Source organism: Diceros bicornis, unplaced genomic scaffold (genome assembly GCF_020826845.1).
Source record: "Diceros bicornis minor isolate mBicDic1 unplaced genomic scaffold, mDicBic1.mat.cur scaffold_233_ctg1, whole genome shotgun sequence".
Lineage (NCBI taxonomy): Eukaryota > Metazoa > Chordata > Mammalia > Perissodactyla > Rhinocerotidae > Diceros > Diceros bicornis.
Window position 1 is genome coordinate 297,497 of NW_026691114.1, and position 9,472 is coordinate 306,968.

General features: G+C 47.3%; 1 long non-coding RNA gene across 3 annotated transcripts; it reads left to right on the top strand.

Moving 5' to 3' along the window:
- Positions 1–735: 735 nt before the first annotated feature.
- LOC131402706 (uncharacterized) lies at positions 736–6,061 on the top strand. 3 transcript variants are annotated; one of them, XR_009218910.1, is made up of 4 exons: positions 736–1,028; positions 1,727–1,885; positions 3,095–3,176; positions 4,320–6,061. It is a non-coding gene; the product is annotated as an uncharacterized LOC131402706 (long non-coding RNA). The 3 variants fall into 3 exon arrangements; XR_009218909.1 differs by lacking the exon at positions 736–1,028 and having other exon boundaries at positions 1,533–1,885; positions 4,320–6,060; XR_009218911.1 differs by lacking the exon at positions 736–1,028 and having other exon boundaries at positions 1,533–1,885; positions 3,127–3,176; positions 4,320–6,060.
- The last annotated feature ends 3,411 nt before the right edge of the window (positions 6,062–9,472 follow it).

Consider the following 9,472-nt stretch of genomic DNA (forward strand, 5'->3'; position numbering starts at 1 on the left):
ATAGTTGCATATCCCTCTAGTTGCTGTATGTGGGACGCTGCCTCACCATGGCCGGACAAGCGGTGCGTTGGTGCACGCCTAGGATCCGAACCCAGGCGGCCAGTAGCGGAGCACGGAAACTTAACCGCTAAGCCAGGGGACTGGCCCCTAAATGAAGTTCTTCACACTTTAACTACAATGTTGTCTTAAAATTACAGGGAAGGAGAAAAAAATGGAATGAATTGAGGAAGAGAATGTAGAAGAGAGCTTTAAGAGAGTATGAGAAAGAGTAGAGAGAAAATGCAGAAAAGAAAGGAGAAAAATGTTCAACGAAGAGACAGAAAGAGAAAGAAAGGAAAAGAGGAAGAGTAGAAAGGCAGAAGGACTATGGTGGAAACATCCTTATGAGGCTATAACATGCTGGCAAACAGAAGTAGTAAGTTTAACAACATGTTAACAAAAGGAACCTCTGTGCTGATGAGAGCACAGCTGACCATCGTTCTCAGGGCACCAGAGATTAAATAGGTTACCGAGGCAGGAGATGAAAAAATAGAAAATGTGGTCACAGAGATGGAAGATTTCAGATACTAGAACTAGGGAATAAAGTGGAAGCCAGGCTCATCGCAAAGTCGTGACCCAGATAATCTCTTCCCTGTAAAGAACGTAGAAGTTTATGTTGTTTACTGATTAAATGACGAATAATGTTATAGGGAAAAAACAGAAAAGAAAAACGTTTAGGAAGAAATTTCTATATTTACGGAAATAAAAAACTACAATATGAATTCAAATAAAAGATACCATTATGTCACAAACTGTTATTTGTCCCTCAGTTCTTCTCGTTTCACCAGACGTTTGCTGGATCCATAGCCCACAGAATAACGATTAGGTTTACCACCTCTCTCTCGCTCTCTCTCGCCATTGTAACCATGTGTCAGGTATGGCTGTTGGGACAAGAGAGGAAGCGAGACCAGCAGCTTCCAGGATCTGCTCTTACCAACAGGCAAACCTGGTACCCAGACTGACAGGGACGGAGTGAGTGGATGTCTCGGGTGAGCAGTCCCACATAGCCATCGGCCTTGACCACGAGAGTCCCGGGAATCCCAACCTCATTTCCTTGTTAGGGGCCTGCGCTGTGCAGGAGGAGCCTTGAGGATTTGGGTGGAGACAGCAGAAGGGGCAGGGCTAGAACATCTCCATCAATTTACTGTTGCCTCCGAGGAAGCCTCACCAGGAGACCCTAAGAGGACGAGTTTCTTCTTTCTTTCAAACATTGTATCATATCAAGTATTGACGTTGGCCGGTGTGCAGGGGCGTCTTTGTCAGCTTTCCCCAACTATACTCTTTGCAGTTGAAATAAACCTGAAACGACTTCAATCTGACTGGAAACATTTGCCCCTGCCCAGAACAAAGCAGTCTCTATCATGATTTGAAAAAGGGGCCTCAAAAAACGCTTGGCTGATTCTAGCATCTGGTCGTCAAGGAGGCAATTGACCATCACCAGCCAATGTCAGCTCTACCACTGACTCTTCCCAAGTGTCCTCCCAATAGGTGAGAAGAGCTAGGAGTCCACCCAGCAGGAAAGCCATCCTGCTGGCTGTGGGACCCAAATGCAAATTAAAAAACCATGCCCCTGTGGAGCACCTACTTTCCTCCCTTTGGATGGGTCACTCATAATGCTCTCAACCACTCCCCACACTTTCCACAGGGTATGGCTAAAATCCAGCCCAATCTTGACTGTCTTCTTCAGGGTCATATCCCAAGACTGGATCCATATCGACATGGATGGTAGTTTATTCTTTGGTTTTCCTCTGGAATAATGGACTGTTGATGGGTCTCATTCTGTTGGATTAAAGAAGAGCATGTAGCCATTTCTTTAAACAGCGACATGTGACTACAAATGAAAATGGTTAGCCTATTTTATTTTTTTTTATTTTCAAATCTGTGTCATGGGCCAAATACATAAAAGCATAGAGATTTTTGACACTTCTTCATGACTATCACGAGCCAAACTCCCTCAAACAATACGCTCTTCACACTCCCATTGCGGTCGGTAACTGACAGTCGTCTCCAGCTGAGAAGTAGTGAGGCTTAGTGGAATCACTGTTGAGTATCCAGACACGCCCTCTGCCCAAATCTTCATTTTCTTTTCCTTTTTTTTAAAAAACCAGCTCCTCGTGATATGCTAGCACGTTATTTTGCTTCTGAGCAAATGACCTCAGTTTTGTTCACAACCTAAATGAAAATTTCCTTTCATCCCTGTATATCTGTGAATATGTCATTCACTATGAAGATCAGACCTCTGCAGCTTCATTTACTAAGAACCCAGGTCTGTGCACATCTTCTCCAGGAAGGTAGCTCAGTGGGAATACCCAGTAACGGTGACTTATTCACTTCCAGAGAGAGTTGTGTTAGCTAGATGCATGTTCTTTCTGCCGTAAACCATGAGTCATGACAGGGTTGGGATATAGATAGTTTTGGTGCTTATGGTGAGTTTTGGGTTCTACTTGGCTGACTTTTATTTTTGTGGTAAGGAGAGAAGAAGTGGTTACGTTTTGCTATGCAATTTATCTTGGAAGTGAGGATTTCCTATGACCCCTCTTTAAAGCCCCAGATCTAGTTTAATTTGGACGTATCCCAGGATTGTAAGGCATGCTTTAAAAATCACTATTTGCAACTATATTTCTGATTCTGTGTAAATCAGAACTTTTTTGTTATAGTGTCACCAAAACAAAATATAGCGATAACTTGGATCCTGAGGCTATGTAAAACAGCCACAGCAATCTATTCTCCAGAATTTCAACTTTTAAATGTCTATCAAAACAGAGCCACCATTTTCTAAATTATAGCAAATAAATATGAGAAAGTTAAACAAACAAAATAATTTTATAGCAATGGAAAAGTATTTCTGTCAGTTTTTATTTTAGAGTTTCATGCATGACTCCATTTGAAAAGTAGACTCTGCCTTTGAAAAATGTTTAAAAACAAGTGCTCTAGACAAGAAATTGCAAACTGGCACACTGGGGGCCATCTTTGGTGAATCATAGGTTGTTTTGTCTAAATAAGGTTTTGGAAATCAGGTCTTTTATGTAAAATACACATTTCATGCTCCTATTAGAAATCAGAAGATTTTACACTCTTGTCCCATAGTGACAATGACCAACTGGCTGGAAGCAAGTAGAGGCTGCCTCTTAAGACAGGTCATGAGTTTCCGTAGTGACTAATTCCACATCAGTCCCTGTTGTCTTCCACCTCAACTCTCTTACTCACATACTTGACCCACATGGACACCCACACTCCACAGCTGTGTCTTTTCCTGTTTCTCATCTCTCAGCTGCACTTTCAATATCTCAACCAGCACATTTCACATACACTTTTGCAGACTCTGATGCTGCATGGTCTGTGTCTTTGTATTTATACTGCATAATCTCACACTGAAGGAAAATGCAGTTCATCTTCAGAAAACTCTCTGAGATCATTAGCAACAGAGTGGAGCTTGGCGAAATGACGATCAGGAGTGAGCACATCATCTTGAGACTTGGTCAGCGAGAGTTGAATGTTCACGCTATCACAATGCCGTAGGCCCCAGAGAGTACAAAAGAAATCAAAGGAATGGAACTATTTATCCACACATGAAAGGGGATGCATTTTCTCACATACCCCTAGCTCGAGTGACGGGTGTGTGGAGCACCTGCCCTTCAGCTGCCGTCTGCCCCTCAGGCAGAACTCTGCCACTCAGGGTGTTTGAAAGACATTGTCCAGACTAATCCATTGAGAAACGGCTGCCCAGGTGTTCAGATGCCTTGGAGCAAAACAGACGTGTTCTAAGGTTTATAAAAGTCCAAGACGTTTCCTCTTCTCCTAGAGTCCGTTTCATGTACTTCATCCCAGTGCAGCGAGGGCCCTGTGAACAGACACATGCAGCCTCAGATTTAAAACACCCCCTGCTGCCCCACAAGCAGCTGATGCCTGGGGATGCCTGTTCAGTGGAATAAAGATCAGGCATGTGCCCATTATCCTTACTCTTTCTCCCCAACACCTCTTCAATATACTCAGACATGGTGAGAGTAAATCTGTGTCAAATTCAAAAAAAAACCCTAAAAACCAATGATTGCTCATTTTAGTGTAAAGTAAAATGAAATTCTCGATGTTAATTAGACCTTTATTTGAAATCTCAAGAACCAGTTAAATGAATTCTTATTCACTGCCGTAAAACAATGTTTTAATGTTTTTTGCAAGACACGATAGGGCCTCCTACTGCCCGATTTGTTGAACGTGATCATTCAAGGAGAATGATCTGCTTTTAGGCAAGAACTATTTACATATGGCTCTTTTCTTTCCAGGAAAACATTTTAACCCTGCTGTTCCCATGATGTCACAAGGACTAGAGTGTTGGGGAGGACTGAGAGCACACTCTTCCTCTGGAGTATGTTAGACTCTAAGGGTCCATGACACAGGAGTGGGGAACATTTCATTCATCGAGGATTGAGCCTCTCGTGCTGGGTGTTGAAAGAAACACCAGTGACGTCCCCGTGTATTCACGTGGAGTATCTGACAGTCAGTCATTGCAGGATTACAGAAGGAGGGGCAGTTCAGAGGGGAGGCCCCGTGGAGGCAGGCATGGAGGAGCGCGTGGTGACTGACACCGAGAGCTTGTGACCCGGGCAGGTGGCAGACTCTGTTCGGTCAGAAGACTCTGCCGACTGCAGTGCATAGAAATCCACGTCCGTCCACGAGAAGTCGCAGGACGAGAACACCGCTGACAGGAAGTCACCTGTCAGAGCGTGCGGCACGAGTGGTGAGAATGTTGAGTCTGAACCAAGGTCGTGGTGTCACAGTGGTGGAAAGGCCACTGGAGGTGAAAGAAGCAGACCCAGAGTCATTTCCAAGAACAAACTGGAAGGTTTATGGGACCAATTAGGCAGAGATCCTGAGGAGGAGAGGTGAAGATGTGCAGTGGTTTCCGGCCAGGAAGAAGAGTGTTCCATGGACGGTGAGGACAGATGCGTGCTGGGCTTCTCTGAGGGCTGGGAAGACGCACGGGGAGCTTGATTTTAGACATGACACAAGTTCAGTGATGGTGCTCAACACACATGCGCCAAGGCGTGTCTCTCACACACACACAGCCTAAGAACAGAGTCCATGATCACGGCACAGCCAGAGTGGGCACGACACTGTCGCCACTGACACAGGCAGGGTGAGGGGGTTGGGCCTGTCAGGTGTTCTGAGGAGAAGTCGGCCGGCCTGAGAGTGCTGGAAGGTGCTCAATTCTCATCAAGAGGAGGGCCGGTTTCAGAGATGAGAAGAGAGAGCTGGAGAGGGGAGAGCAGAGTCAGGAAAGGGCGGTGAACCATGAAGCCGAGCAAGGAGGGTCCCTGTGGGGCCACACGTTTCCCAGAGGCCTGATAGGGTCAGAACGTTAGGGGCTTCCTCGGAGATCTCACTCTCCACGGAATGGTGAGCGCAGAGGTCAAGGGCAGGATGGAATAAGGGATGCACGGCGAGGCCTTAGTGACTGCTGCCCTGATGTACGGGAAGAAAGGCTTCCAGGTCACGCCCAGGCCCCACCAGATGTGTGCCGGCTGTGTGACAGGAGGCGGCAGGAGGAAGAGAGGGGTGAGCACTGATATGGCAGTCAGAACTCCAAGGCTCAGCGAACAGGTGGCCCCAGAGAAGAGGAGAGGAGACTTCCTCCTGGAAGGACATGCACAGGGAGAAGCTAAGGCCTGTCCTTGCAGGGGCTGGGCGTTAGTGTGCAATCTCATCGGTTTTGGGGAGTGAATATGTGTTTCTGGAGCACGCACAACATGCCGGGTGCTGTGTGGCATCTGGATGAAAACACTGAACTGACGCAGGCGCAGGTCCTCACAGGGGCTGGCAGGGGAGACAGACCTGCCGGGAGGCACGGGCAGCAGGCCCAGGCGGGGGGAGGGCAGGCCTCCACTGCAGGCCGGGAGGTAGCAGGAGGAGCCCACAGAGCCAGCCTCACCCACACAAGGACCGGGAGATGAGAAGAATTTAGGAGAAGACAGAAGAGGGTGGAGATAGGGGAATGTGAAGAAGTGGGGGCGTCCTGGGGGAGGGGAGACAGCAGGACAGCAGGGCGTGAAGCTGGTGAGGAAAGCGAGCCCCTCAAGGGTCGGGGGAGCCCCAGGAAAGCCCTTAGCTGGGCGGTCAGAAAACCAGTTTGTCAGAAGGATCAAGGAGAGATTGATGGAGCCAGTGCTGAGAGCAGGGAGCTCAGTTAGGCGGCTGTTGTAAGAAGCATGTGCTTTCCACCCGCGAGGTGCTGGGACAGAGGACGTAGATGCATATTGTAGAGAAGGTCTGAAGGATTGAGAAAGCACGGGATGGGTTTCCTCCCAATCAAGGGAGAAGGTTGGATGAAGGCTGGACACGCTGGGCGGCTGCTCCGCAGGTGACCACATCCGACCCCTGAGCTGCTGACACTCATCTGCAGAAAAGCGTGTCAGTGCTGGGTGCATATTTACTTATTTTACCAGCATTAAACAACGCTAAACAGAATCCTTGAACCTCTGAATTAACCAGACTCCAGACATTCCTGTAGAAATATCTACAGCTTTCTGGTGGACTGGACTTTGATTAAAATAACAACAACAATACACAAATCCATGTGCCGTGTCGGTGCCTCTGGGAGCCTGGAACCATCCAAGGAGACTTGGGGAAGCCTGGTGTGTAGATGGCAAGATGGGAGCCCGTGCGTCCCTGCTGCACGTCGGCCTGAGTTTGTGTCAACACCACCACAGAAGCACAGTGTGAAGACAGCATGGCTATGTGAATTTATAGGTGGGAAAATGAGGCTTGGCGTGCTTAAACCTTCCTGAGATCATGAGATTTTATACAGAAGAGGGTTGAAGGAGGCAATCTCATTGAAGGAGGTGCTTATGACACCCGGCTCAAAGGTGTGCCAGCAAACGGGGAGTTTCATTTGGATTGTGGGTCATTCCAGGCTGCCGTGAGAGATGCTAACTGGGACGCAGGACCTGACGCACCACGTGGGGCCTCGAAGCCTGACATCCAGTGACTGAGACTGGGTGTCCATCGCACTAGATGGTCCCATTTCAGTGCTGGATTTCAATGACTCTGTTTCACTGACTTGTCGTCAGTTCAAAGACTCGCCATTATTTATGAAAATGCACTGCCGATTAAACTAAAAAAATACCCTTTTATGACTTAGATGTTTTATACATATTGAAAGTGTTCCTCAATGTGTTTATTGAAATAGCTCTACTTATACCCACGTAAATCCATATATTTAGACAAAGACTAGTATGATACATCGTTATTTGGAAAGCATGAAGAGGACAGTGTAAGTGAGCTGGTGAAGGCATCATAAAACATATTCACATTCAGAGCACAGTTGTTCCAACCATACTTGACTGAGCCACAAATGCCCATGTTTTCCACTTAACCATGGCTGCCCACTGTGGCTACAGTGCCTGCGAAAGCATTTCGTAGAAGAGACTCTAATCACGGCCACGGTGTTCTCCCAGCCGCTGACACCGCTCGGCAAGTTTTGATGCTGTGGCTTCCTTGAGCTCCCAGACATGAATGGAGTACATTTAAGCAATGGTGGGGGACCACATGCCTTCCTCAGATGGGCCTTTCCATGTTTGTTGCTTGAAACACCCAGGGGTCGCCCTTGGTCAGCCACACCTGCAGAGATGACCCCCAATTTTCTCCATGCAGCGGAGGTGACACCTCTCACAACTGTCCCTGGACAAGCACCATAGGATGCCGGGTTTGCCAAATCATCCTAACATCTGAGATGGTAAACTATGGGAGACTGAGCATCGTGGGACTGATGGCCTATGGCATCCAGGACTTCTTAAAGATGATATTTTATAAGGCGTGGAACTAGAAAAGGAAACATTATTCCAATTGCTTTTGATATCCTACAAATTGCAGGGAGCATAGCCCTGATAACTCTCCCCTTTAGGATCTCGTCTGCCAGGACACCATCTTTCTTTTCTGACATGCATGTGCAGAATCTAGGTCATGATTGTTGAGGCCTCGGACACCTCAGCATCTGTTTATGTTGCCAAGAGAGCTATGCAAGAGGTGAGAACTCAGGGTTTGAAGGGCTTTCGGGGTTTGATGAGTGAGGTCTAAATGAGGTGGCCCATGGACAAGGCGGATGTATTTAAGAAACTCACGGACCCTCCTCCTTCAGCAGAGCAGTGACGCGCTGCCCTGTTTTCTCCAGGGGAGAGTCCCCTGCCTGCTGTTCAAGTGGTCAGCATTGCCTCAGAGAACGTTCAACTCAGCCCAGACCAAGTCTAGAAACAAGAACCTTGTTACCTTTTTGTTTTTAAATGCTTTTAAAAGACAAAGGTGAAATCAAGCAGAGCTTGATGATCTTATGAGTCCAGCAGCAGAAAGCACAGGCCACGTGGAGCCAGGAAAGAAGCATGTGAGGGTGAGACACGCTTAGTCTCAGGAAGCAGACCCGAGGCAGACCCACGTCTCTCACAGCTAGCACTCCAGGCGGAAAGAAGACAGGGTCTCAGATGACAAAGGACATCTTTGCAGTTTCAGTTTTCAGAAACTTATGCCACCTTAGAGCTGAGGACAAATTTATATCTGAGCCAGCAGGACATTGTCTGCCTTCACATGCAGGAGGTACAAAGGGCAGACTGAATCACTGAAGCCACTTAGGAGCCTTTCTCTGGGAAATGATAAAACTGGTCTATTCAGCGTCTGCCAGTTGATAGTCGATCTGGAGAGAAAATGCATCTGCAGCTGTAGTGTGCTGCATGATGCCGCCAGCACGGCCTTGCAGGGAACGCTGTTGACTGACCGGTCAGAGCATCCGACACAGATGTTACTGCAGACATCACGCCTGGTGGCCCATTCCCCCTCCTTCCTCGGATACGATACCTGCAGACCTTTTAGATTCGTTCTTTCAGGAGACGAGAGAGCACCTTAGGGAGAGTCCCAATTGTGAAAAGCACACCTGCCATTGCATACCATAGAGTATCTCAATTCACACCGAGGAGTCCATGATGATTCAGTACAGATGCGTGCACTGATAAATAATCGCTACGGTAAGATCCCTTTACACTGCACTGTGATTGGGGGTCCTAACCATGGGGACCTAGCATTTACATAGGAGATTAAAATTTAGGATGTCAAGAGTTTGGATTTGAGAAGGTGGGTTGTGCAGGATGGTGGGCTCCCTCCAGTGGAATTAATTTTTAAAATGCACTTTTGCAGGAAATTTAATATGTAAATCTGACATGTGGGGGTGTGGTAGAAGAAACCATGCTCTCAGCTTCCTCTTTTCTCCCTGGAAGGTCCCAGACTCTGTTCGGTTACTCAGGGTGCAGCAGAGAGCTTGAAAGCCAGTGGTGTCCCGTAAAGAGTGTGGGAACTTTGTTTCTGGTGCCTTAATCAAGAAAGTTTCAGAGATCACTACCTCAAGTGTCCTTCCAACTCTAAACTCTTAAAGACAGACTTTTTCAGAAGACAAAGA